General features: G+C 54.6%; 1 long non-coding RNA gene across 2 annotated transcripts in view; it reads left to right on the top strand.

Annotated features, from left to right (window-relative positions):
• The window catches only part of LOC144314743 (uncharacterized), a 65,549-nt gene that overhangs the window by 3,700 nt on the left and 39,019 nt on the right, over positions 1-22,830 (top strand). The window contains exons 3-7 of one of the 2 annotated variants that reach the window (XR_013380594.1): positions 98-1,799; positions 2,102-3,618; positions 3,729-3,842; positions 7,077-10,567; positions 10,895-16,295. This is a non-coding gene — a long non-coding RNA (uncharacterized LOC144314743). Of the gene's footprint in view, positions 1-97; positions 1,800-2,101; positions 3,619-3,728; positions 3,843-7,076; positions 16,296-22,830 lie in introns of both variants that reach the window. The other variant, XR_013380593.1, reaches the window with a different exon arrangement.

Raw genomic sequence — 22,830 nt, 5'->3', positions numbered from 1 at the left:
CCTCCTCCCATCTCCTGCCCTCGCCCTGCGTGGTTCCCTCCAGTCTGGGGGCCTCTGCTCTCCTACTTGGCATCTCTTCTTGCCCATCTCCCCACAGCCCAAACACACCACTAATCTCCGTCCTCCCCAGCCGGGGACGGGTGAAAGAACGCTGACGATCCATCCAAGCAAGGACACCGTACTCCACTCCTCCCACATAACCATCAGGCAACCCTCTGAAGGTCTTGACCAGGGCAAGTGGGTGCTGGCCAGGAGGCTGGCTGGACACCCCGTCTGAAGAGCCACAGTTTTGTTCCTCATGGTTCACATGTAACCTGCCCCCGGATGATTGCTCATGAGCATAATCATAAGTAAGTAGCCATTAATTTCCACTGTAATTGGCGGAGAGGAGCGGCAGGGTTTCCATTAAGGGATGAGAAAGTTCCAACCTCAAGCTGCTGATCGATAAAATGAGAGCATAATTATACACCGCAGAGCTCCATAAACTTGCTTGTCACTAATAAAATGACACAGTTCCCGAGGCGGCATCAGAGGCCACTTTTTTTTTTTTTGTCTGCTCCCCTGTGGCCGGACAAGTCGAGGCTGATAACGGTAATCCCGGGACACGGGAGGAGCAGTGGGATGGATGAGGCGCCAGGCGCAGGCCCCACGGGGCTCAGGCTGCTCGGGTGTGGAGTTGTGGGGGAGGGAGGCACCGAGGCCAGCTTCCAAATGTCTGCGCCACGCAGCCGGGGAAGGTGGACAGCCATGCAGTCACGGTCAAAGCAGAAGGACAGGCCCAGCGATGGCGCAGAGGCGATGACGAGGGTGCTCTGTGCGCCTCTGGGCCCCCCGCCGCCGACCCCGGGTTCCTCATCTGTAATCTCTTCCCCCACAGCACCTCTGAAGGTGTGAGCCTTGAGAGCGTTGAGAAGTTCATAACACCATCTATGTAAATCTGCACGGTTTTTATTTTTTTTTTATTTTTTTATTTTTTTATTTATTTTTTAATTTTTATTTATTTATGATAGTCACAGAGAGAGAGAGAGAGAGGCAGAGACATAGGCAGAGGGAGAAGCAGGCTCCATGCACCGGGAACCCGATGTGGGATTCGATCCCGGGTCTCCAGGATCGCGCCCCAGGCCAAAGGCAGGCGCCAAACCGCTGCGCCACCCAGGGATCCCTGCACGGTTTTTATAAATTCTCTCTGACGGAATGAGTGTGGCCTGACCCTGAGGCCCTGGGCACAGAAGTGGGCGCGCATTCACCTGGCCGTGGCTATGTGTGATTTTGCTTTTGTCAGCAATGGCTAGGAAACGTTTTTTGGTGATGCAATGGGGTCCCTGGGGGGCCCAGAGCCTAGTCAGAGACCCCCACCGGCCTGGTGGACCCCAGATGCCTCTAGCCAGCGCCTTCTGAACCAGCTTCGGGAAAGGCAGCCCTCGCAGAGGACAGCCTTGGACAACCTGGGGTTAATTGTCAGTGGAAGGAAGGAACGGAATATTGGTCCAGCCTTCAGGACCTCACTGATTCATTCAGTTCTTCGTTTGCTCATTCCCTCCCTCGCTTGGTTGTTTATTCACGCGGTGGGGGGAGGACCAGGACCAGAGCAAAACGAGAGCGTGGACAGGGCAACCTCGAACAAACTGCCTGCCGTGAAGAAAGCCAACAAGGGGCCGAGATGGCAAATGACAAGGTCCTTGCTTGTCAGGAAAGTCTCTCCTAGGAGGTGGCCATCCAGCTGAGCCCAGGACGATTCACAGGAGAGCGGAGGGGAGGGAGTTCTGGGAAGAGGGAAGAGCACTGGCCAAGGCCCTGAGGTGGGAAATGCTCAGTGTGTTTGAGAAATGACGAGGCCGGAGCGAAGAACTTGATGGGGCCGGTGGGGGTAGGAGTGGGGGGAGCAGAGTGGTGAGGTGAAGTGGGGTGGGGGGCAGGATGGGAGGGGCAGGAGCCAAATCTGCGGGCATGGGGGAGACTGCGGGATGGGGAGTGGGGTGACTGGATAGCTCACCCCCCTCTGCATGGCTGGGGAGGGCCCAGGGCCAGCCCCTTTCTTGGGTCCCGGGTAGAGAGGGATGAGACCACCTGGGGACTTGGGGACCTGTGTCCTGGCCCCCAGGCCTCCAGACAGGACTCTCCAGCGCAGGGAGATGCCCCCCCACGCCAGCTCCAGTCTGCCTTTCCCGAATGCCATTCCGAATCAGCTTGGTGAAACCAGAGCCTCAGGACCCCATTGGGGCAGCTGGAGGTAAGCAGGCACAGCGGCCGCCAGTGGAAGGATGGAGACCAGCGTGGAGGCTGCTTATGCCCAGGAGGCCAACGCTCCTACCCTCCCTCCCAGGCGAAGGCACAGTCGGGAAAAGTAAGGAAGAAATCCCACCTCAAACCCACAACCAAAATATTTCATAAGAGCCCGCACATTCCCCCCTCCCCTCTCTTTTTGTCAAGTGAAGGATACACACGGCCTTTCTACTTGTAACCCGGCCAAGAATAATTTGTGGCAGGAAAGTTTGAGCATTTGTAAAAATAAAATAAAAATGTAAAAAGAGGGAGAGAGAGTGCGTGAGCGTGCACTTGAGTGTATGTTCGTGTGAAACTAAACAGAGGGAAAGTTATTTAGGTGGTAAAATGTCTCTGCATTTCCCTCCCTCCCCCTGGGCCCTGACACTAGGCCCCCCTCCCCGAGTGTTGAAATTGAGATTGCTCGGGTATTTGTTTTGTTAATCTCCTGCCAGGGCCAAGGGGCTGCAGGCTGGGTTTCTTCTTGTTCACGCAGGGCTCTGGCTGCCAAAAGAGTTCCCCCCTCACCTAGCCCAGGCCCAGGGATCCGTGCACCTGTTCCCTGATGTCTGGAACGCTGGTGGGGCTGGGGGAGCAACACTGTTTGCCCTCCTAAGAGAGTGTAGCTTTCCCCCAGCTGAGACCTCCAGCTCCTGGGCCCGGGGGTACTAAATATAAGGACTCACCTCCCCATAGCCGCCTGGAGCCAGGGATGTCTGGCCTGCACCCCCTGGGTGCTGCGGAGGCCTCGTGGGTGTGCCAGATTCCAGGTGGGCTCTGGTGCCGTAAGGGAACCAGGTAGAAGAGTTACCCAGACCTGGGTTCGAATCCTGACTCAGTCATTGGTTCACTGGAGGCATGACTTCCCCTCTCTGTGTCTGAGTTTCTCACCTGTAGAATAGGAACAATGACAGTTGCTACCTTGCAGCATTGGTGGGAGCGCTGGAGAAGGCAGCAGAGGGAAGGGTTTTGAAGCTGCCTGGCTCACTCTGGGTGGGCTTTGAGCAGCCCTGGAGGCTTCCAGAAAATGGCATTTTGCTTCTCCATGGCTCAGTTTCTGTCTGTACAATGGGCATAATGTCTCTGTCCACCTCACAGTGGCATCTAGGAGAACGAAGTAACTTAAATCAACAAAGCCCTTAGGCTGACGTCAGGCACAAGGTAAGCACTCGGGAATATTAGCTGGGGTGTTACTGCATGCTTGCTCGGCTCTGTCAGAAAATTGTACTTTGATTCAGTAAAGGAGAAAGGAAACAAGTGTGCACCAGGAGCTTCCCACTGCCGTGCCCCGTGCTAGGAACCTTTCCGTGCGTGACCTTGCTGTGTGCCCAGGATAGTTTCCACACATCTTATTTGGTCAGTTTTTCAGGTGAAGACACTGAGGCGTGGGGGGGCAGAGATGGGAGCAGAGCCCAGGCTTTTCTGGCGCCCAGTCAGGGGCTTTCTCTATGGACTGATCCCTGCAGGGGCTGGAACAGACCAGAAGGAGGGGATAGACAGTTGTGACAACGGCGGTGATGATCGTGATGACCCAGATGACGAGGATGACAAGGATGATGGTGATGATGGCGATGGTGACGGTGATGATAGTAACTTTTGAGTGCTTCTGTGGTGGGAGCTGTTTGAAGCACATCATATGCGTCAGCACAGTGGGCTTCTCCTTACACCCCTATGAAGTAGTTTTATTGTCCTGACTAGATAGATAAGGCAACAGAGGCCCAGGAAGGTTGGGGGAGGGTAATGCCCTTTAACCCTGAGCCTCCTGGGCAACCTGTGCCTTTGGCCACCCTGTGCCACCAGCAAAGAAGCCAGCGCCTGGTGCCCAACACCTGCCAGATGCCCCATACGCAGCCGTTCCCATTTTCCTGTGTTGCTCTCGCCTTATACTTCTCCTCAGAGAGGTCAGACCATGCGACCTGGAAGGCCAAACTCAAAGCCCAACTCACTCATTAAACAGATGGGGAAACTGAGTCCAAGACAGGGGAAGGAGCTTGCCCAAGGGTACATAGTACCCAGATCCCCGATGGTCAGTGGAGGCCCAGATGGCTCTGTGGGGACTGCAGCTGAGGGGGTAGGGAGCAAGGAGAGGTAGTCTGGCCCCAGGCAGAGCCTGGCTGCTGCTTTGAAAGAGGTTCAGTGTGTGTAGGGGGGGACGGTGTAAAACCATCTGGTAGGTGGAGGAGCACTCCTAGCGTCCCCCACCTGTACTTCACAACTTGACGGCCTCCCCCCTCCCTAAAACCCAGCTCTCCTCCCTAGTCCCCACCCCTAACCCTCCCTTGGGTGGGACCCCGGGCCAGGGAGCTGGGACCCACGCACACCCCTCCTCTCCAGGCCTCAGCAATGTGAGGGGCAGCAGCACCCATCTCCCCTGGCAGGGGAGGTAATGTAGGTAAAAGGCCGACTTCCAGGCCGAGAGGGGAGTTGTTGTTATTTTTATTAGTAGCACAGCAGATAACTGGTCGGACTGCATTTTTCTTCAGTCGCCCCCGGGGCCCTGGAGAAACAGCTTCAAACGGTGCTGGAGACTGCTGAGAGCACAGATCAAGAAATCTAGGTTCTATCCCAGCTCTGGCCCGACTCCTGGGCGCTTTGGACAAGGTCCTGTCGCCGTCCTCTCTCGCTCCCCGCCTCCACTGGGCCCTAAGGAGTCACTGAGATGTTCTGACTTGGTCTCAGGAGCTTCGGAGAGGTCTTAGCCTCGCAGGGTGTGGGGAGGCCCCCCTGGAGCAACAGGGAAGGGGAGGCCGGCAGGGGAGCGTCCCTGGCACCTGAGCCGGTGGGCTTCCTGGGGCTGACTCTGGCGAAGAGTGAGGTCCTCCGCAACATTTTGGGGGAAGGAGATTTGGTCTGCGCTGAGGCCCTCCTGCGGTCATGACCATCCGGGAGGGGGAGCCCCCATCAGGTGCGGGAGGATGCCAGGCAGAGGTAGCTAGGGCGAGGGGAGAAGGGGAGAGTGCTCTCCAGGCCAGGGATCGGGAGCTGGGAGCTGAAGGTGGATGCCTGCAGGGGCTGGGGAGACGGAGGGCGCACATCGCCACCTAGGCCCCAAGGAAGGCAGCGCAGCCCTAGCCGGGCTCCAGGGCGCCTTCGGCCCACTCCCTCCACACCTGGAGCACCCCACTGGGCGGCCTGCCTGTGCTGGGGCCTGAGGGCAGCGGGTGATGTCCACAAGGCCCACCCCCCCGTCTGCAGGGTGCTCACAGCTTGGGCAACGGCCAACCCTGTAGTGTGACCATTCGCCAGCTGACTGTGTGACCCTCGGCCAGAGAGTAAACCTCTCTGAGCCCATTTTCTCATCTGTGAAAAGGGAGACCATTTCCTCCCTGGCAGGCTTACGGAGAGCCAAGGTGGGATACGGCCTGTGAAGTCCCCAGGCTGGGGACTGGTACACAGTGAGTTTTCAGTGGCTGGTTGTTCCCTTCCTCTTTCTTCTACACTTAAAGTCCTAGGATATCAAGAAAAACACTGGAGAGCAAGCAGCTTACTACTTGGGGGAGTCAAAGAAGGCTTCATGCTGGAGAGAGGGTATTGGAATAGGGTTTTGAGGCATGGACAGGAGTTTTCTAGGCATTCCGGGGCTCTGTGAAGGCAGGAACTCTATCCACCTTGGATTGTCCCTGTTTTCCCAATGCCTGGTATATAACAGGAGCTTAATAAATATTTGCTAGATGGGTGGATGGCATTCCAGGAGGCAGGGGCACTATAAGCAGAGGTGTGGAGGCATGCCTTGGTCTGGCATCACTTGTGGACGAGCCACCTGGTCTACAAAAGGCCATTGTACTGTGAGTCCACCTGTGTCTCCTGTAGAACCGTGGGCGCTCCACGGGCAGGCTCCTGTTGCCCTCGCCTTATTGTCACTATGGCTCAGTCCTGTCCTGGTCCAGAGGACCAGGCTCTGGATTTGATCCTTGTGTGGATGGAAGGCTGCCCCTTTGGATAACTGCCAAAATCCTTCTTTGGGGCAAGGAGTGTGTGTGTGTGTGTGTGTGTATGTGTTGTGGGGCTGTCGTCCTATTATCTTCCTTGCTCTTCCTGGGGACCCAAGGAGAAAGTCCAAAATCTACACCCCACCTTACTAGGCCCTTCCTGACTGGCCTCTGTCCACTTCTGCAGCCCCGTAAACTTTTGTCAGATGATGCTCTGGGGGACACCTGGGTGGCTCAGCGGCTAAGCATCTGCCTTCAGCTCAGGGTGTGACCCTGGAGTCCCAGGATCAAGTCCTGCATCAGACTCCCTGTGGGGAGCCTGCTTCTCCCTCTGCCTGTGTCTCTGCCTCTCTCTGTGTCTCTCATGAATAAATAAATAAATCTTTAAAAAAAAAAAAAAAGGATGATGCTCTGGACTGTGGGGGAAATAAAGCAGGGCAAAGGCAGTTGGAGGGGAGGGATTGCTGGTTTTGGGGGTGTGGTCAGTGAAGGGACCTCTCTAAGAAGATGACACTAGAGCAGAGTGTCACCTCCCTTTTCAGGCCCTGGGAGCAAAGCCCACCTAAACCTCCAGGCTGGGCCGGGCATCCTTCTGGTGCCCCATGGCCTTTGTGTACTCTTCGTCTTGGCTTCAGGCCACCTGGCCCGGCCACTTTTAGCCTTATGACCTTGGACAACTTGATAAACTTTTCTGTGCCTCTGTTTCTTCTTCTATTGAATGGGGATAAAATAATACCTGCTTCCAGGGTGGCCATGGGCATTCCATCTGTTATCATCTGCAGAGGGCTCAGAACGGCACCTTGCATGTCATCAGTGCTCCAGAAGTGGGGCCATATTCATCAGCATTACTGCATTTATGTCATTTTTATTTTTCTTTTCCTCTAGAAGCAATGACTGTTGAGTCTTGTCCGATCCTCTGGAAATGGAAATGGGAGGAACTTCCTCAGGGAGTTTGGGCAAGGCTGGTGAGTGAGGACAGTGCCCCGCAGTCTTCCCAACCGCTGGACAGGAACGGTGACTAATGGAGTCCTCACTTATGTGCCAGGACGGACGGTGCTGTCTTGTACAAGTATCCTTGTGCCCCAAACACTCCTGAGGTAGCTGCACCCTTGCAGACGAGGAAACCCCAGCCCCAGGAACCGGTCACCTGGTTCAGGCCCGCGGGGGCTCAGCTGGGATATGACCCCACATCAGCCTGGCCCGGCACTAAGCTGCCTGGCTGGAGAAGTACCTTCCAACCCACGCCAGGTTAAGGCTGGTTGAGAGCTCCGCCCACCAAGGAGGCCAAGTTTCATTCTGTGGAATTGATGTAAAGGAAGCTGGGTGGGGGCAGCTATGGCCTTTTCAAAAGGAGGACACATCGATTGTGCAGTTTATACACCTAAATTCAACTGTATTCCTTTAGGATGGAGAGGCAGGGGGTAGAGCAGGAGGAGAGAAGAGAGGGAGGGGTGACAGGCACCCCCGTGGAGGCCCACTCCACGGTCTGCACTCAGCTGTGTGTGGGGTTGGGCCTGGGAGCACTGGCAGGTTGCAGGCAGCCTTGGGTCCCCGTGGCCCCTGGGAGTCTCTCACCCAGCTGAACAGGTTCTGCAGTGAAAAGACTGGATTTTCATACTGCTCGGCCTCCAAGCAGGTCAGCGGTATCTTCTAGTCCCCAAAGAAAGAACATGGACCCCACATGGAAGGGGAAAAATCCACAGGCTGGAGACAATGGACTGCATCCCACGCAGGCCAACAGCCTGTGGTTTTCACCATCTGGGTGCCAACCTTGGCACTGAGGGCCTCCAGGTGTGAGACGTTGGAGCAAGAGTACCAGGCTTGGCTCACAACACCAGGGACTGACCTTGTATGACCTTGATCAAGTCCTTTCCCTTTTCTGGGCCTCACGATCCCCTCTGTGAACACAGCAGTGGCAAGAGTGGGTGATCTCCCTTTCAGCTCTGTCGCTGGGTGCCCCAGCCATTCACTTGGTCAACAGGCATTCCGCCCAGGGCACTGCTCTAGCTGCCGGGGTGACACAAGGGAAGGAGAAAGAGAAGGTCTGCTCTTGGGGAACTTGGTTTTGATGGAGAGACAGTGAGCATGCCAACAACCAAGAAGGTAATTTCAGATGGTGGAAAGTGACAACACACATGGTCATGTGACAGAGAGCAAGGAGGCTTCCTTAGGTGGGGAGGTCCAAGAAGGGCTCCCTGGGAAGAGGACATTTGAACCGAGACCTGAAGATTGAGATCTGTCATGTGAGAATCTAGCAGATGTGCAAGACAGAAGGATGGCAAGTGCAAAGGCCCCGTGGCAAGACTGATGTTGGCATGACCGAAGAACAGAAAGGCCAGAGTGGCTGGGGCGGTGAGCCAGAGGGAGTGCTGTCTGAGTCGAGGCAGAAGAAGTGAGCAGGACTGATGGTTCTCAGCCAGGGGTGCACCACCTTTCCCAGTGAATGCCCCTCAGTTGTCCCAAGGACTGGGGGACGTGCCACTAGCATGTAGCGCTGGGAGGATGACAGACGTCCCGTGATACGGAGGGGTCCCACACAGTCCTGCTATTTCCCTTATCAGGACACATTAGACCCCACCCCCTGCCTATCAGGATGGTTACTATTAAAAACCAGAACAAAACCAAAAATCAACAAGAGTTGGTAAGGATGCAGAGAGATTGGAGCCCTGGGCGCTGCTGGTGGGAGGGTAAAATGGTGCAGCAGCCCTGGGATACAGTGTGGCTGTTCCTCCAAAATTCAGAAGAGAACTACCACGTGATGCACTGATTCCACTTCTGGTCACAGGTCCAAAGGAATTGAAAGCAGCACTCAGAGAGCTGTCTGTACACCCGTGTTCATAGCAGGATTACTCACAATAGCCAAAAGGTAGAAAAAAACCCCCAAATGTCCATCGAGGGAGGAGTGGAGAAACCGAGTATAGACTATACATGCAGTGGAATATTATTCAGCCTTAGAAAGGAAAGATTCTCACGCACACTACAGTGTTGGACGACCCTTGAGGACACTATGCTAAATGACACGAGCCAGTCCACAAAAATACAGAGCCGGTGTGATTGCGCTTCTGTGAGGACCTGGAGCGGACAAGTTCATAGAGACAAAGAGTAGACAAAGAGTAGAGACAAGAGTAGAGGTTGCCGGGGGCTGGAGGTGAGGGGAATGAGGAGTTGTTGTTTGTCAAACGGGAATGGGGTTTCAGCGGTGGAAGATGAAAATGTCCTAAAGTCTGGGAGCACGACAGTCTGAATGTACTTAATATGACTGAGTTATACGCTTAAGAGTGGTTATGAGGGTTGGACGGAGGGGCACCTGGGGGGCTCAGTCGGTTAAGCGTCTGCCTTCAACTTAGATCAGGTCATGGTCCTGGGGTCCTGGGGTCCTAGGGTCCTGAGATCAAGCCCCATTTAGCCTGCCTCTCTGTCTCCCTCTGCCCTCCCCTCCTCCTGCTTGTGCTCCCTCTCTCTCACGCACTCTCCCTCCAATAAATAAATAAATACAATCTTTGAAAAAAAAATGGTTACGAGGATAAATTTTATATTATGTGTCTTTTACCACATTTTGAAAAAAGAAACATCAGATCATCTTTTTCCCTCAGTTAAGAGTTTGGATATTTTCCTGAGTACCGGGAAGCCGTCGGGAGGGATTGATGTAACTATTAGATGTATTTTTTGTTTGTTTGTTTGTTTGTTTTGTTGAATCACCCTGGCTGCTCTGTGGAGAAAGGATGCTGGGGCAGCAGGAACGGATGCGGGCAGGCCGGGGAGGCTGGCCAGTCATCCAGGAGAGAGAGAGTGGCTTGGACCAGGCTAGTAACCATGGATGTGGTGAGAAGTGGGTGGATCCAAGGGGGGGAGGTGGAGGAGAGTCTCCAGGACCAGCAGGCAGACTGGATGGGAAGGCAAGAGGAAGTGTCACTTGTGGCCTTCTGCTCTGTGGGCACGTGTTTTCTGAGCTCCTATGATGCGCTCGGCACGTGCCGGAGAGACAACAAAGGGGCTGGGAGATCAGACCAGTGGGACTCTGACCACATCATCTCTAGGCTGGACCAAACAACTGAAGGCATGAAAGGATTTCGAGACATCATTTGGTCCACCTTCGTGCCTCCAGACCAGATACAGGTTCTCCCGTCTTCAAAGGACGGTGCACGGAGGGATTGGAGACCTCCCTGCAGGTGTCCGTGGAGCTGGAGGGGTGGGGGTCAGTACCCTGCATCCTGGTTAGAGGCTTTAACCTTTCCAGAGCCTGGTCAGAGCTGTAGTCTGTTTGATGGTCTTAATATCCCCAAAGTGTTGGCAGGGACGTTTTCTCCCCCGTCACGCACTCGAGGAAACTGAGTCTTGGAGAAGCGTCATTGTCTCAGCCACAAAGAGCTGTGCAGGTAAGGCTGCACTTTTCTCCTCATGCCTATGTTTGTGCAGATGCGGGAGCCCGAGGTGCGCGCCTGGGGCGTGCAGATGTGAGAACCAGAGGTGCTTCTAGATGCTTAGTGCTGGCCTCCACCCTTGCAGCCCAGTCCAGGAATGTGTCTGGCTGCAGACAATTGGCGTCACAGCTGCAGACCAGAGGCTTCCAGGGCTGGGAGTAACCGAGAAGTCCTCCCACCCATCCTCTTGCCTTCAGGGGGGACGATCCCCCTCCTCCAAAGACCAACCTCGCCAAGAGGAATGATATCTTTTCCTCAAAGAGTGCCTCTTCTCTCCCTCAGGCTTTCATTCCTGTGGGGAGCAGCTTCCAGCCAAAGACCTCTTCCCAAGGACTGCAGACATCTTTACTTCTGCTTGCCCAGCGTGTACACCCTTTGGGAGCCTCTTCTCCCCAACTTCCAGGTCACTGCTTTGGGCAGGCTCACCGCAGAGTGGACCTGCGGCATAGGCCTGGCCAGTGAGAGGGTCACAGTGCCCTCATCTCAGGGCTGTTTAGGGACGGGCACGAGACAGAAACAAGGCCAATCAGATTTGACTCTGGGAGTTTTGCTGTAGCCGGTAGCCGTGGGGGGTAAAGTGCTCTCTTTCAGTTGAGATTGCTGTTGGGGTAGAAGCCCAAAGCTGCCAAGGTTTAGGAGAGTCTGCTGGGGATGAATGCAAGCCAAGGGCATCCAGTGGTGAACTGGAGAGAGCTGGAGGGAGCTGGAGGGAGCGGAGCGACGGCCCCTGACCACCGCAGCTGAGTACCTGGATCCAGCCATGTCTAGAGCTAGAGACCCAAGGACATTTTTGTTATGCGAGCTGATGAATCCCTCTTCCCACTTCATAAGCCAGTCAGAGTTGGGTTTCTGTCATTTGCAGTGAAAGTGCACCAAGCCCACCTCAGCCCACCCCTCCCCTGCAGAAACTTTGCCCTTTGGCCGGCCCACAGGGGCCTGCGGGGGCCCGGGTATGCCCTTAGCAGGAGACTCTTTCGTCCCCAGAGTCTGCTGGCCAATCATTGCTCAGCATCTGTGTCTCCACTTGAACCCACCCCGTTCCTCTCGCTGTCTTCTCCTTGGCTTTATGGTATTCAGAGTTCTTTCCATCGCAAGTTAGAGAAGGCTGCATCTCTTAGTGGAAAAGGGGACTTGAGGGTCTGGGAAGGCGCCTGGCTGTGGGAAGCCTGGGGGGCTAGAACCAGGGTGCAGCGCCACAGGGGTCTCTGTCCATCACTCCTCTCTGCTCTTGTCTGCTTCCCTTTGAGGTTGGTCTCCTTCTGTCCCTCTAGGGGGTAAGGAGCTCGGTCAGAAGCTTCTTGTCAGCCCCAAGGAAGGACTTGGACTGGGTTCGTTTGGGTCATGTGCCCACTCTTGGACCAGGGAAATGGGGTATGCTCATTGACCAGGTCTGGGTCACGTGAGTAGGGTGTTGAGGCGTAGTGATTGGTGGAGTCCTATTGGGAAGGAGGGGCGTGTCCCAAAGAGATGGGGTGGCTGATACTGGACAAAGGATGGGATGTGGGGGCTGCTGGACCACCTCAGCTGCCACCGCCATCACCAGCATCGCCAACTACCAGCATTTACCGAACTCCTAGTGTGGGCCAGATTCTAGGAGGAGTCCATTCATTCATTCACTCATTGGTTTATTCATCGTGTACCAACTCATACCAGGCCCTGAGCTCGAGATACAATGAGACAAGTGCCTCTTGTCACCCTCATAGATGGGGACTCAACTCCTAGTTCAGCCTAGAGGGGAAGAACATTAAATAAGCCATTACCTTTCCCTGGGATAAGAGCATCGATAGGGGAGTATACTCAGAGCAGGGCCAGCTAGTGTAGTTCCAGCATGACAGTCAGGGAGGGCTTCCAGGAGGAAGTGACAGCTGAGGAGAGAAAGGAAGAATAGGAGAGGAAGGGGAAGAAGAATAAGAGGTTCCAGGAGAGGTGGTCCTGGTAGGAGTAGAGTGACTGCCCCGCGGACATTGTGTGATGTGGGGAGACAGGATATGAGCCCATTTATTCATCTCTTCCTTCCTTCATTCGGCTGGTGTCAACTGAGCTCCAGAGATGCCTCCGTAATAGGCTGAGCCATGGGTTTTGGAAGTGAGACGGCCATGGCCCTTTCCCCCAGGAACTCCTATTCTACTTGGTGGGTGGGGGGGCAGATGCAGGGGTGGGAGGTGGCAGGACAGGGGAGCAGCTTGATTCCCCTGGAGGACAGTGAGGGCTCCGGGAGGAGGTGCCGTCCTCGTTGAGTCTTGGTGGGATGAACTCATGAGGGGAGTGAAACCACAGGTCCTCTGTTCTTAGAGCTGGTCCCTGTATATACTGTCTCCATAACAACCAGTCTGTGTGTGTCCCAAACAGCATCCTCTTGACGGCCGTTCGCTCCTGGAGAAGCTCCCCAATGTTCTCGGGTCAGTTGGTCTTGTCCTCTCTGCTGTGCTCATGCAGAGGTGTAGGAGGAAGCCAGTCATGAACCTACTAGAAAGGCCAGTAAGTAGACCAATGCGGAAAGGGAAGGTAGGAGAGGGGCCTTGGTCTGGATCTGAGTTAGGGGATGGGATTCAGCTCCTAGTCTAGCAGCACACTCACCGTGGGACCTGGGGCAAGCCCTCATCCTCTCCAGGCCTCGGTCGGGTCCACTTCCATAGGAGGAGCACATGGGCCCCATAAGGTGCCGCTCCAGTCCTGACACGGTGGGGTTTCTGGGCCTCCAGCCCCCGTGGCAGGCAGCCCCTGTCTTCGTGGACCGGAGAGGATGGTGGAGGTAAGGCTGCGTTGGGGCTCCTGGCTCTCGGCCACACCGCCTGCAGCCTTCAGGACCTGAGTCATCTTCCGGGCAGCGAGTGACCTCTCCATACCCCTGTCTCCCCCCAGCCCCGTGACCCTGGGCGGTGTGCAGGGCCAGGCCGTCCCAGGGGGGCGGCACGGTGGAAATCACAATATTGACCCAGCACGCAGGAAGTGGGGAGGACAGGCCGCCAGGGTTCCGGGGCTGGAGGGGAGACAGCTTGCTGAGTGATGAGCTCGGAGCAATGCTCTCCCTCCCTCCTGGGTCACCGCTGCTGCCCGCCTGCCAGGGCTGTTCCTCCCAGCTCCAGGGCCCCCTCCCCGGACCTCCCTCCTACACATTCCCCTGGCCCAGGCTCGGGAGGGGAGCTGCTGGGGAGCCCTCTCGGGGCCTGCCTCCCTCCATACAAGGCACGGGCTCCCCTGGGCTTCCCCGTTTCCCTGGGGCCAGACTGCAGCCACATGCTTACAGGCTGCTGGCCTTTGGAATAGTCTCACCTCCCATCTAATGCCTGGGGAAACGGAGGCTCACAAAGTTACTTGGCCAGCAGCGTCAGAATCAGGATTCACACTCAGGACTGTGGAGTCCAGGCCACACTCCGCCCAGCCACCCACGAGTCAGTTAGCTTTGGTCATGACAGTGGGAATAATCAACTACTTTAGTGAAGCGCCACATCTTACTCAGCCCCTGCCACCACGCCAGGAGGGGTTCAGTTACTAAGCTGACTTTTCAGATGAGCAAGTACGGTTCAGAGGAGGCTGAAGGACTTTCCCAAAGACACAGCTAGCCATCAGCAGATGGGCGTTTGGACTGAGATGTGCCTAATCCCCAAGCTCATGCTTTGTCTGTCCTGACAAAACCACGGGGCAGGAAGAGCCTGTCCTTGAAATTCTGCTTAAATGTTCCCAACACCCCCACCAAGCCTTAGGACCACCTTCTGGATCCCTGTTCCCATGAGTATTTGCATCTGCAAAGGGGTTCCTGGGGGGGTGGGGTGGGGAACATAGCGCGGCCCAAAACCTTACCCTCCAATGATGCAATTCTCCGTCAGTGTTCCTTGGGGGGCTTGGCCATGGACTTGGAGGTGACCATCCAGCCTGCTGATGGGTCAAGCTGGACCAGGAAGCACCGCTGAGTGGTCAGCAACCTCTGGGGAGGCAGAGGGGGAGCAGAGATACTCCTGGGCTTGGAGATGGGTCCACAGGGGCCTCCTCCCTGCTCTGCAGAGGCTTGATTCCCTCATTCACAGGAATGATTGAGGGCATTTGAAGGTCTGCTTTCCGATATCAGAGAGGAGTAGGAGTTTTGGCTCCTGTGACCCCAGCACCCTTCCCATGAGCTGGGTGTGGATGGGGACACGGCTTACATGGGCTTTCCTTGCACTCTGCTTGGACTGTATGCCCTGGGCTCGCTCGATGTGAAGTCACCAATCAAAACCTGCCTGTGTGCTTATTCTAGGCTGCCCCTGGGGATGTTATCTAAATCACAGGAAAAATTCACTCAGAATTCATTGTAGCAATTTGCATGAAGTCTGAGAAACTGGTTTAATTTTGTAGTAATGGACACCGGGTGTGTGTGTGTGTGTCTGTGTGTGTGTGTGTGCACACGCACGTGCATGCACATGCATGAACTAAATCTGACACAGAACAGTGCAGGACTTCCTGACCCGGCTTACGTGCCCTGCCCCTTTCCTACTCGCTCCAAATTATAATGACTACCATTTATTGAACACCTACTGTGTAGCAGGTTAGATACCACCTGGGCCAATTTTTTCACCTTTGTACCAAGGTGGAACCCGACTTTCAGAACACGGAAAATATGCACCACGGATTGCATTGATTAGTGATGTCTGCTCTAGGCACGGGAAGGGAGGGGCTGGTGCACGTACCTCATATTTGCCTTCCCTCATTAATTCGGTGCATAAAATTGTATGTGTCCATATTTTCTACCTAACCACGTGTAATTTCATAATCTGCCCTTAAACCTTTGTGGAACAAGACTTTGTATAAATAAATAGTCATAATTCATTACAAAAAAATTATTAGCTGTGTTCATACAGGTTATATGATTATATCCTCCCCATATCCCAGTAGGAGAAAACAGGTGGGTCATTACAGAGGCAGAAACTCACATTCAAGGTCAGGACCTCTGCTAACCCCTAGAGTACCTTTATGTGTGCTGGAAAAATGTGCCCCTCTGGGTGATTGTGGCTTGGTATGCAGAGCACTACCAGATTCACCCCATCATTCCAGGGGCCCTTATTCAGTGCACAAGCTGAACAACTGTACACAGCAGCCCTGTTCCATGTCTTGCCAAATCCCACCTTTATATCTTCTACTCCAAAGCCAGGGCTCGTTTGACCTCACAGCTCACAGGTCCACATTCTGGGTCTGGGACACCAATTCAGGCCCCAGGACAGATGGTATTTTGTCTGAGGCTAAGTGGGGGGTAGAAGGAAGAGCAGCGTTAACAGTGCAGCCCGTGTTCATGTCACAAACAAGCAAGATCGCTGCTTGGCCTGGCCGTGCCTGCCAGGTTCCGGTGAGGAATAGTCCCAGGGAGGCCCTCTCAGAGGACCTGCTGTCCCCCAAGGCCCCGTCCTTGGCCGCCACCCCAAGCTGGAAAAGCAGGCGTGAGGCCTCCTCCTTGGTGCCTTTATCCTGCACGTTTTTCCCCCCACTTGCTTTCCGCCCGGGGATTACCACCGGGGTTGGGCTTCTGCACACTGCTGTCACCTGGGTCCCCACACGGGATGCTTGAAAAACATCTCTCTGAAAGCAGAGAAAGTGTGAGCCTTCGAGAAGGAGGGTGTGGAAGGAGAGCGGTCCTTGGAGGAGGGGAAATTTACAGCATTCATTTGGCCAGTTCTTCGGACGCCGTGCAGCCTGCGTGGAAGGCCTTCCGGAGGTAAGCGCTGGTATTTTACTGCTTGAAATCTGATGTCAACACTTTTGTGTCTGTGGAGATCGCCTCCGCCGCCTCCTCCTTTGACAGATGAGGAAACTGAGGCCCAGGACTGAAAGTGACTTGCCTAGGCCCACGTAGCTGAGCAGAAAATCCCGGGCCCTGCCTGTGAAGGCTTGAGTGCGTGCAGAGTTCCTGGGTTTTACGTCAAGAGGATGAGAAGTGGCCTGGTGGTGGCGGCTGGTCCGCTCAGCTCCCTTATCCATCAGCCAGCAAGGAGCCAGGCTCTCCGACACCTCACAACCTGCCCGTGAAGGCAGTTACGATCCACATTTCACAGATGTGCAAAATGAGGGCCCTAGAGCCTGGATCGCTTGCTGGTGGTCACACCAGCAGAGGAGAAGGTGACACATCGTAGTGGTTAGAAATACAGTCTCTGGGGCCCATCAGCATCGGTGGTGGAACCTCAGCCGAGGTACTTGGTCTCTCTGAGCCTCGGTTTCCTCATCTGTAGAATGGGGATAATAGCCAGAGGGCTGTTAGGAAGATTCAGTAGGCGAATGCCTGGAGGCTGAGGGGTGCCTCACACAGTCTCGGGGTTCGTTATGGTCAATGAAGAGTGGCCAGCGTCAGTGTGATCATCCCTCTCAACGTTATCACGCAGCTCTAGCAGACGCTTGTTGGGTTGGCCGCTAGAGTCGAACCTCTGGATTCCTTGGAGCAAATGGCCTCTGCCCTTTGTGTGTCGTTGTGGCGATTATGGTGGTGGTGGGAGCGAGGTGCCCCCCTTCTGCCTCCAGACTCTCCCTCTCTCTCTCTCTCTCTCTCCAATAAATAAATAAAATAATAATAATAATAATAATAATAATAAGTCAACAATGGTTGGAGACTTTTCTGGTATCAGGCTTGTAGAGTGTCTTGCTCAGTGTTTTGTGCTGTCAGATGCTCGTTTATCTCTTTATTCATTGAGCAGTTATCTCAGGGGCACCCCCCTGAGCCAGGCACTGGGCTGGGGGCTGGGGACACAGTGACACACACAGCTTCCTCACTGCCAGGTGTCCTGAGCCCTCCTGGAGCCTGCCACACCTGAACTCCCCTTTCCGGGCTCCCATCGCTCAGAGCGTCCCTCTGTCTTCCCCTCTGCTGACATCAGCCAGAGTTAATTAGTCAGAGCCTGGTTACCTCTGGGCACTGGTAGGGTTGCTCCCGTGCTCCCAAGCCTGGACTCTTCCCCTGATGTCACCTTGCTTCCCAGTACCCATAGTTTTCACGATGCCTGAGCCTTAGGGACCCTAAGATTGCGCTGGGGAGGTCACAGGATTCATCTGAAAACAGTATGTCACCAGACCTTTGAGAGGCCACAAAATTGCCTGATAACAATAGTTTTCAAATTATATCCCTTAGAGCTGTAGAGTTGTGCGGAGTACCTCAGGGTTGTTGGGATTTGGGAAGGTGCAGGGGGCAGTTGAGCGCAGGAGCCCCCCTCCCCTCCCCACTACCATGCGGCTTTTAACTAGAGTGGCTTTATGTGTGTGTGTCATTCAGGAAGCTTGGGCTTCGGACCGATGGTGCTTGGGTCTGAGGTATCTCTCTACCTCTTGTGCACTGACCTCGAGGCATTTAATCACTCTGTGCCTCAGTTGCCCTATTTGTAAAGTGGGAATGATAACACTTCACAGAGTGGCTCTGAGGATTGAAGAGGATTAAATTCTGAGAAGCACTGGCCCATGGTGAGTCTTCAGTGGGTGCTAGCTACTGTTCCTACCTCCTTCACATACTGGGTTTCAGGGGGATGGGGAGACGGGTAGAGACCATTTCTTTCCTTTCTTTACTCTTTGTGACCAATAGGTTCATTATCACTAGCATCAATTACTTTTTTTTTAATTATTACTTTAAATACAGATACAAGTGAATAACAAAGAGCACTGATTCTGGAGTCAGAGACAGACCTTTCTTGTCCTGGCTCTGCTACTTATTGGCCGTGTGTCCTAGAACAAGGTACTGAACCTCTCTGTGCCTGTTTCTTTGTTTGGACAGTGGGGATGTTAAAAGCTGTTAAAAGGGGGGACTTAGGGAGCTCACGCAGGAGAGGCACGGGGCACAGGCCCTGGCACGGAGTGCGTGCTCAGTTCATGGCAGTTGCCAGGAGGCCTGGGTTCAGTGAGGCACAGAGGAGGAGGAAGCAACTCCAGCTGAAGGGATCAGGGAAGGCTTCCTAGAGGAGGTGGTGTTTGAATGGTTCTCAAAGGATGTCTAGGAGCGATCCAGGTAGAAGCGCTGTTTGGGCAGAGTGAGCACAGAGGTTGGGAATGGTGCGGGGTGTTAGGACTAGCATATCATTCAGGAGCCCGGAGAAGTGGGATGGAAGCTGGGGTGGGTAGGAAGCAGCTGGGCGTACGATCCGGGAGAGAGCAGGCCCGGTCATGTAGGGCCCTGTGGCCCAGCCGAATTGATCCTGAGGGCACTAGGGAGCCACAGGAGGGTTGGAGCAGGGGGTGAGCCGGTCGGCTTCAAGCTGTAGAGACACCGCTCAGCTGCCGCATGGAGAGTGGGCAGGAGGGGAGATCCTGGGGTCCGCTGCCATCGTGCCTCAGGTGACGGGGCCCAGGAGAGGGAGCGGGACATCAGCAGTGCCCTGTGCCCCGGGTCTCAGGTCCAGTCCCATCTGGCGAGGATGGTGGAGCTGACCCCTACCCCGCAGCTCAGGGCCCGGCTTGCAAGGCCCGCAGCGCTGGCCGGGGCTGAGGCCAGCTCCAGCCTGCGAAGGGGAAGCAGAAATATTTGCTCAGCTGCAAAGACAACCCTGTGAGTCGTTTCTTCCCCAGAAGACCTGGCTCAGGGTGAGGGTCCAGCACCGTCCTCCCTCCCTCTGCTCTCCATCGTTTGCCCTCCTCCACGTGGGCCTTTGAGCCACCCACCAAAAGCGTCCTTCCCCGTTGGACAGGCCCCCTGAGATCTAAGTCAGTGACCGTGACCTCTTTCTCCTCTCCTCCTCTCATCAAACACACAGCAATTCTTTCATCTTTTCCTCGTGTGACAGGGACTGACCTTTATTTTTATTTTTAGAGAAATGTCCAGATTCAGCCGTCCGTGATTCAAATCTTTTTTCGACTGGCGGACACAGACAAGGCACCGTGGGGTTTAAAGCCAGGACTTGGATGTGGGGCAGCCCGAGCTGGAGTCCCAGCTCTGCTACTGCTGGGCTGTGTGAGCGGGGCCGGTCAGTCAGGTCTCTGATCTCTAAATAGAAGCGCTTTCTCCAAGGGCCTATAAAGACTAAATGGGAGACTATTTATAGAGGATGTAGGACAGCGCGCGGTGCATAGTAAATGCTCAATAAGTGGCAGCAATTATTTCCCAGATCTCTGGACAGCTCGGCATTGCTTCGGCTTCCCCTAACCGTGGTACATTCGCCGATCGCCGTGACCTTGATGAAACATTTCCGGGTGGGCAGATGCTTACTTGACTGCCGGCGACTTTTGCCTCCTGCTGTCATGCCTGTATAGTCTCTTCTCCTCGAGTGTGTCTTGCTTCTAACTGACAGGACAGTCGAGGTGATAAGGTTTCAGGTCCACGATTACATCACATGAGATCACCACTTCCTTCTTGCTAGGCTCAGGCGGGGTGGGGGGTGCTGCCACAATGTAAGCTGGCCCAGGAGAGGCCTATGTGGCAAGAGGCTTTTTATTTTTATTTTTTTAAGATTATATTTATTTATTTTTGAGAGAGAGAAAGAGAGAAAGAGCGAGCATGAGCAGGGGAGAGGGATAGGGAGAAGCAGACTCCCCGCTGAGCAGGGAGCCTGACGTGGGGCTGGATCCCAGGGTCCTGGGATCATGACCGACTGAGCCACCCAGGCACCCCTGGCCAACACTTTGCAGCCTTGCAAAAGACTCCTGACCCACAGAAACTGAGAGATAATAAATGTGCATTGTTTTAAGGGCACTAAGCTTGTGTCCAGATCGTTCTGCAGCCATAGAGAACTAACACAGTCTCTGAAGGTGCATCAGGGTGAAACCACAGTGGGCTGGTGGAATGATGAATTCTTTCAAACAGCTGATGGGGCAGCAGGAGGATGCAGCTGGGTGGCTTTGCTGGCAGCAACAGCAACAACTAGCTCTATCGAACGTTTGCTATGTTTTTCGCCAAACCCTCTACATACTGCAGTTCATCTGGTCTTCACCACACCCCAGGGACAACTATTACCCCACTAAACAGATAGCAAAGCTGAGGTTCGGAGCAGTTCAGCCTCTGGCTTGAGGCTGAGGGGTGGAGGGGTCTGCAGACCCAGGTAGGCTGACACATAGGAAGCCCCTGCTCCCTGCTCTGCTGTGATAAGGGGGTCTGAAGGGTGCGGCAGCCGGACAGACCCTGGTTTGTGTTCCGGCTCTGCTGCTTCCTCGCTGTGTGAGCTTGGGCAAGCCGCTACCTCTGTGAGTCCATCTCTCTCTCTCTCTTTTTTTTCTCAAAGATTGTATTTATTTATTCATGAGAGACACAGAGAGAGAGGCAGAGACACAGGCAGAGGGAGAAGCAGGCTCCACGCAGGGAGCCTGATGCGGGACTCGATCCTGGGACCCCAGGATCACACCCTGACCTGAAGGTAGTCACTCAATCACTGAGCCACCCAGGGGTCCCGAGTCCTTCTCTTCTTCTGGAGCATGAGACTGGTGATACAGCCCCAGGGCTGGAGACCAGCAGCTGTCCCTCCCACTCTTGTCGCCCGTATTCTGCCGAGCGCACATGCACACATCTAGGACCTACATCTCCCCCACCTGCTTGGCAGCAAGGGGAGGTCAATGGAATGTGAGCGGAGTGAGGTGTGCGGCCTCTGGGCCACATCTGGGTAAGATGTGGATGAGATGGCCTTCCACGCTCTCTCCCCTCCCTGTGGACTGCAGTGGGACCCCGACTCTGGTGAGGTGGCTTCCACCCTCTTGATGGGGGCGACTCCCCAGGAGATTGCAGAGTGACAAGAGAGATAGCATCTAGGCGCCCAGACAGCGGTGGGGAGCTGGGCTGCATCCCTCCTCCCCTCCCTGCCAGGGCCTTGTGTCACCTCCTGGATGTGAGATGAGGGAGAAGTGTTTCAGGGTCTCTTTGTTACAGCAGCGTAGCCCACATCCTGACCACTAGGGAGAAGGGAAGCAAGGCCCTTAATAAGTAGTGGCTGCCGCCCTGCATCCTGGGGCTGGGCGGGGAACAAAGGTCGGGAATGGGGCCCTCTCTTGGCCTCTTATTCAGAATAAGGCACACTCATGTCCCTGTGTCAGATCCGCCTTGAGTTTAGCAGGTAATTTAAGCAGTAGCTTTCCTGAATTGTTGAGCTTTATGCTAAAGTGGTACAAAAACGGAGACCCAGCAGTGGGAAGGGCAAGGCTGGATGGGCCAGGCCTCCGGCAGGGAAGGCTTCCCATGGACACTCCTGCATCTCGCCAGCTCCCTCTACTTCTCCAAACCTGCTTAGTCCTCCCCCCAAAGGCCCCCTCCAAGTCCCCCTCTACGTCCATCCACCCCGTGGATGATAATGGCATCCTAGCACCCAATGCTTCCATCGGTACTGCAGCCTAGACTGTCTCGGGGGTCAGCAAATGTTGATGGGGCTCAATGTCGGGGCAGGAGCCCTGGCTGTGTGAGGATGGGAGGGCAAGAGTACCCTGACTTTGGTATGACCTCCTCATTGGCAACGGGTCCGGCCAACTCCTTTTGATCTCTCTAAAGGGAAACACACCTTGCCACGGCAAGAGCTGATGTTTTGCTTAATAAAATTTGAGATTTATAGAAAAGTCGCAAAGATAGTACCAAGTCCTTGTGTACCTTTCACCCCATTGCTCTAAGGTTAACACCTGACATCATCATGGTACATTTCTCAAAACGAAGACAAGACTTTGTGTATAGTATTATTACTTACTCTACAGACTACATGGGTGTCACCAGTTTTCCCACTAATGTCCTTCTACTGTTTCAGGACCTAAACCAGGATCCCACACTGCAGTTGGGATGCACTGACTTTTGTCATCCCTATCCAGCCTGGTCTCGATGGGAGCCCATAGGCCGCTCCTGCCATGGTTTGCCCTTTCTCCTTGCAGAACGATGACTGGCATCATTAAGTTTGCCTTTTTCTGGGCGAGGCAAGGGTCCCCGCACTAGCTGTGAAGACTAATTGGGTGCTGGCATCACCCTCAACTAGTTTTTCTCTGCTGCCTTAATTTCTCGCCAGAAATTGAGAGAGATGTCAGTTTATTACCCAACACCGACAAAGTGTGTTGCAAGGACCCGGTGGCACACCCGTGACCGACTACTACTTCAGTGGGGTTATTAGACACAGCTCACTGGCAGCGAGTTCCTGCAGAAACAGGGCACACCGGGGAAGCCAGGGTGGCAAGGAAAACTGGGGAAACCTCACACTCCGTTCCACAGACTGAGCACCTACCGTGTGCAAGGCCTTGTGCATCCATCCTAGTGAGACATGTGGGTAAGCCAGGGGTGGAATCTGCCCTGAGATGCTCGTAGTCCTGTCAAGAGGAAGAAGGTCTGA

The sequence above is a fragment of the Canis aureus genome, chromosome 5, assembly GCF_053574225.1.
Source record: "Canis aureus isolate CA01 chromosome 5, VMU_Caureus_v.1.0, whole genome shotgun sequence".
NCBI lineage: Eukaryota > Metazoa > Chordata > Mammalia > Carnivora > Canidae > Canis > Canis aureus.
This window is presented reverse-complemented; position numbering and strand designations above follow the sequence as displayed.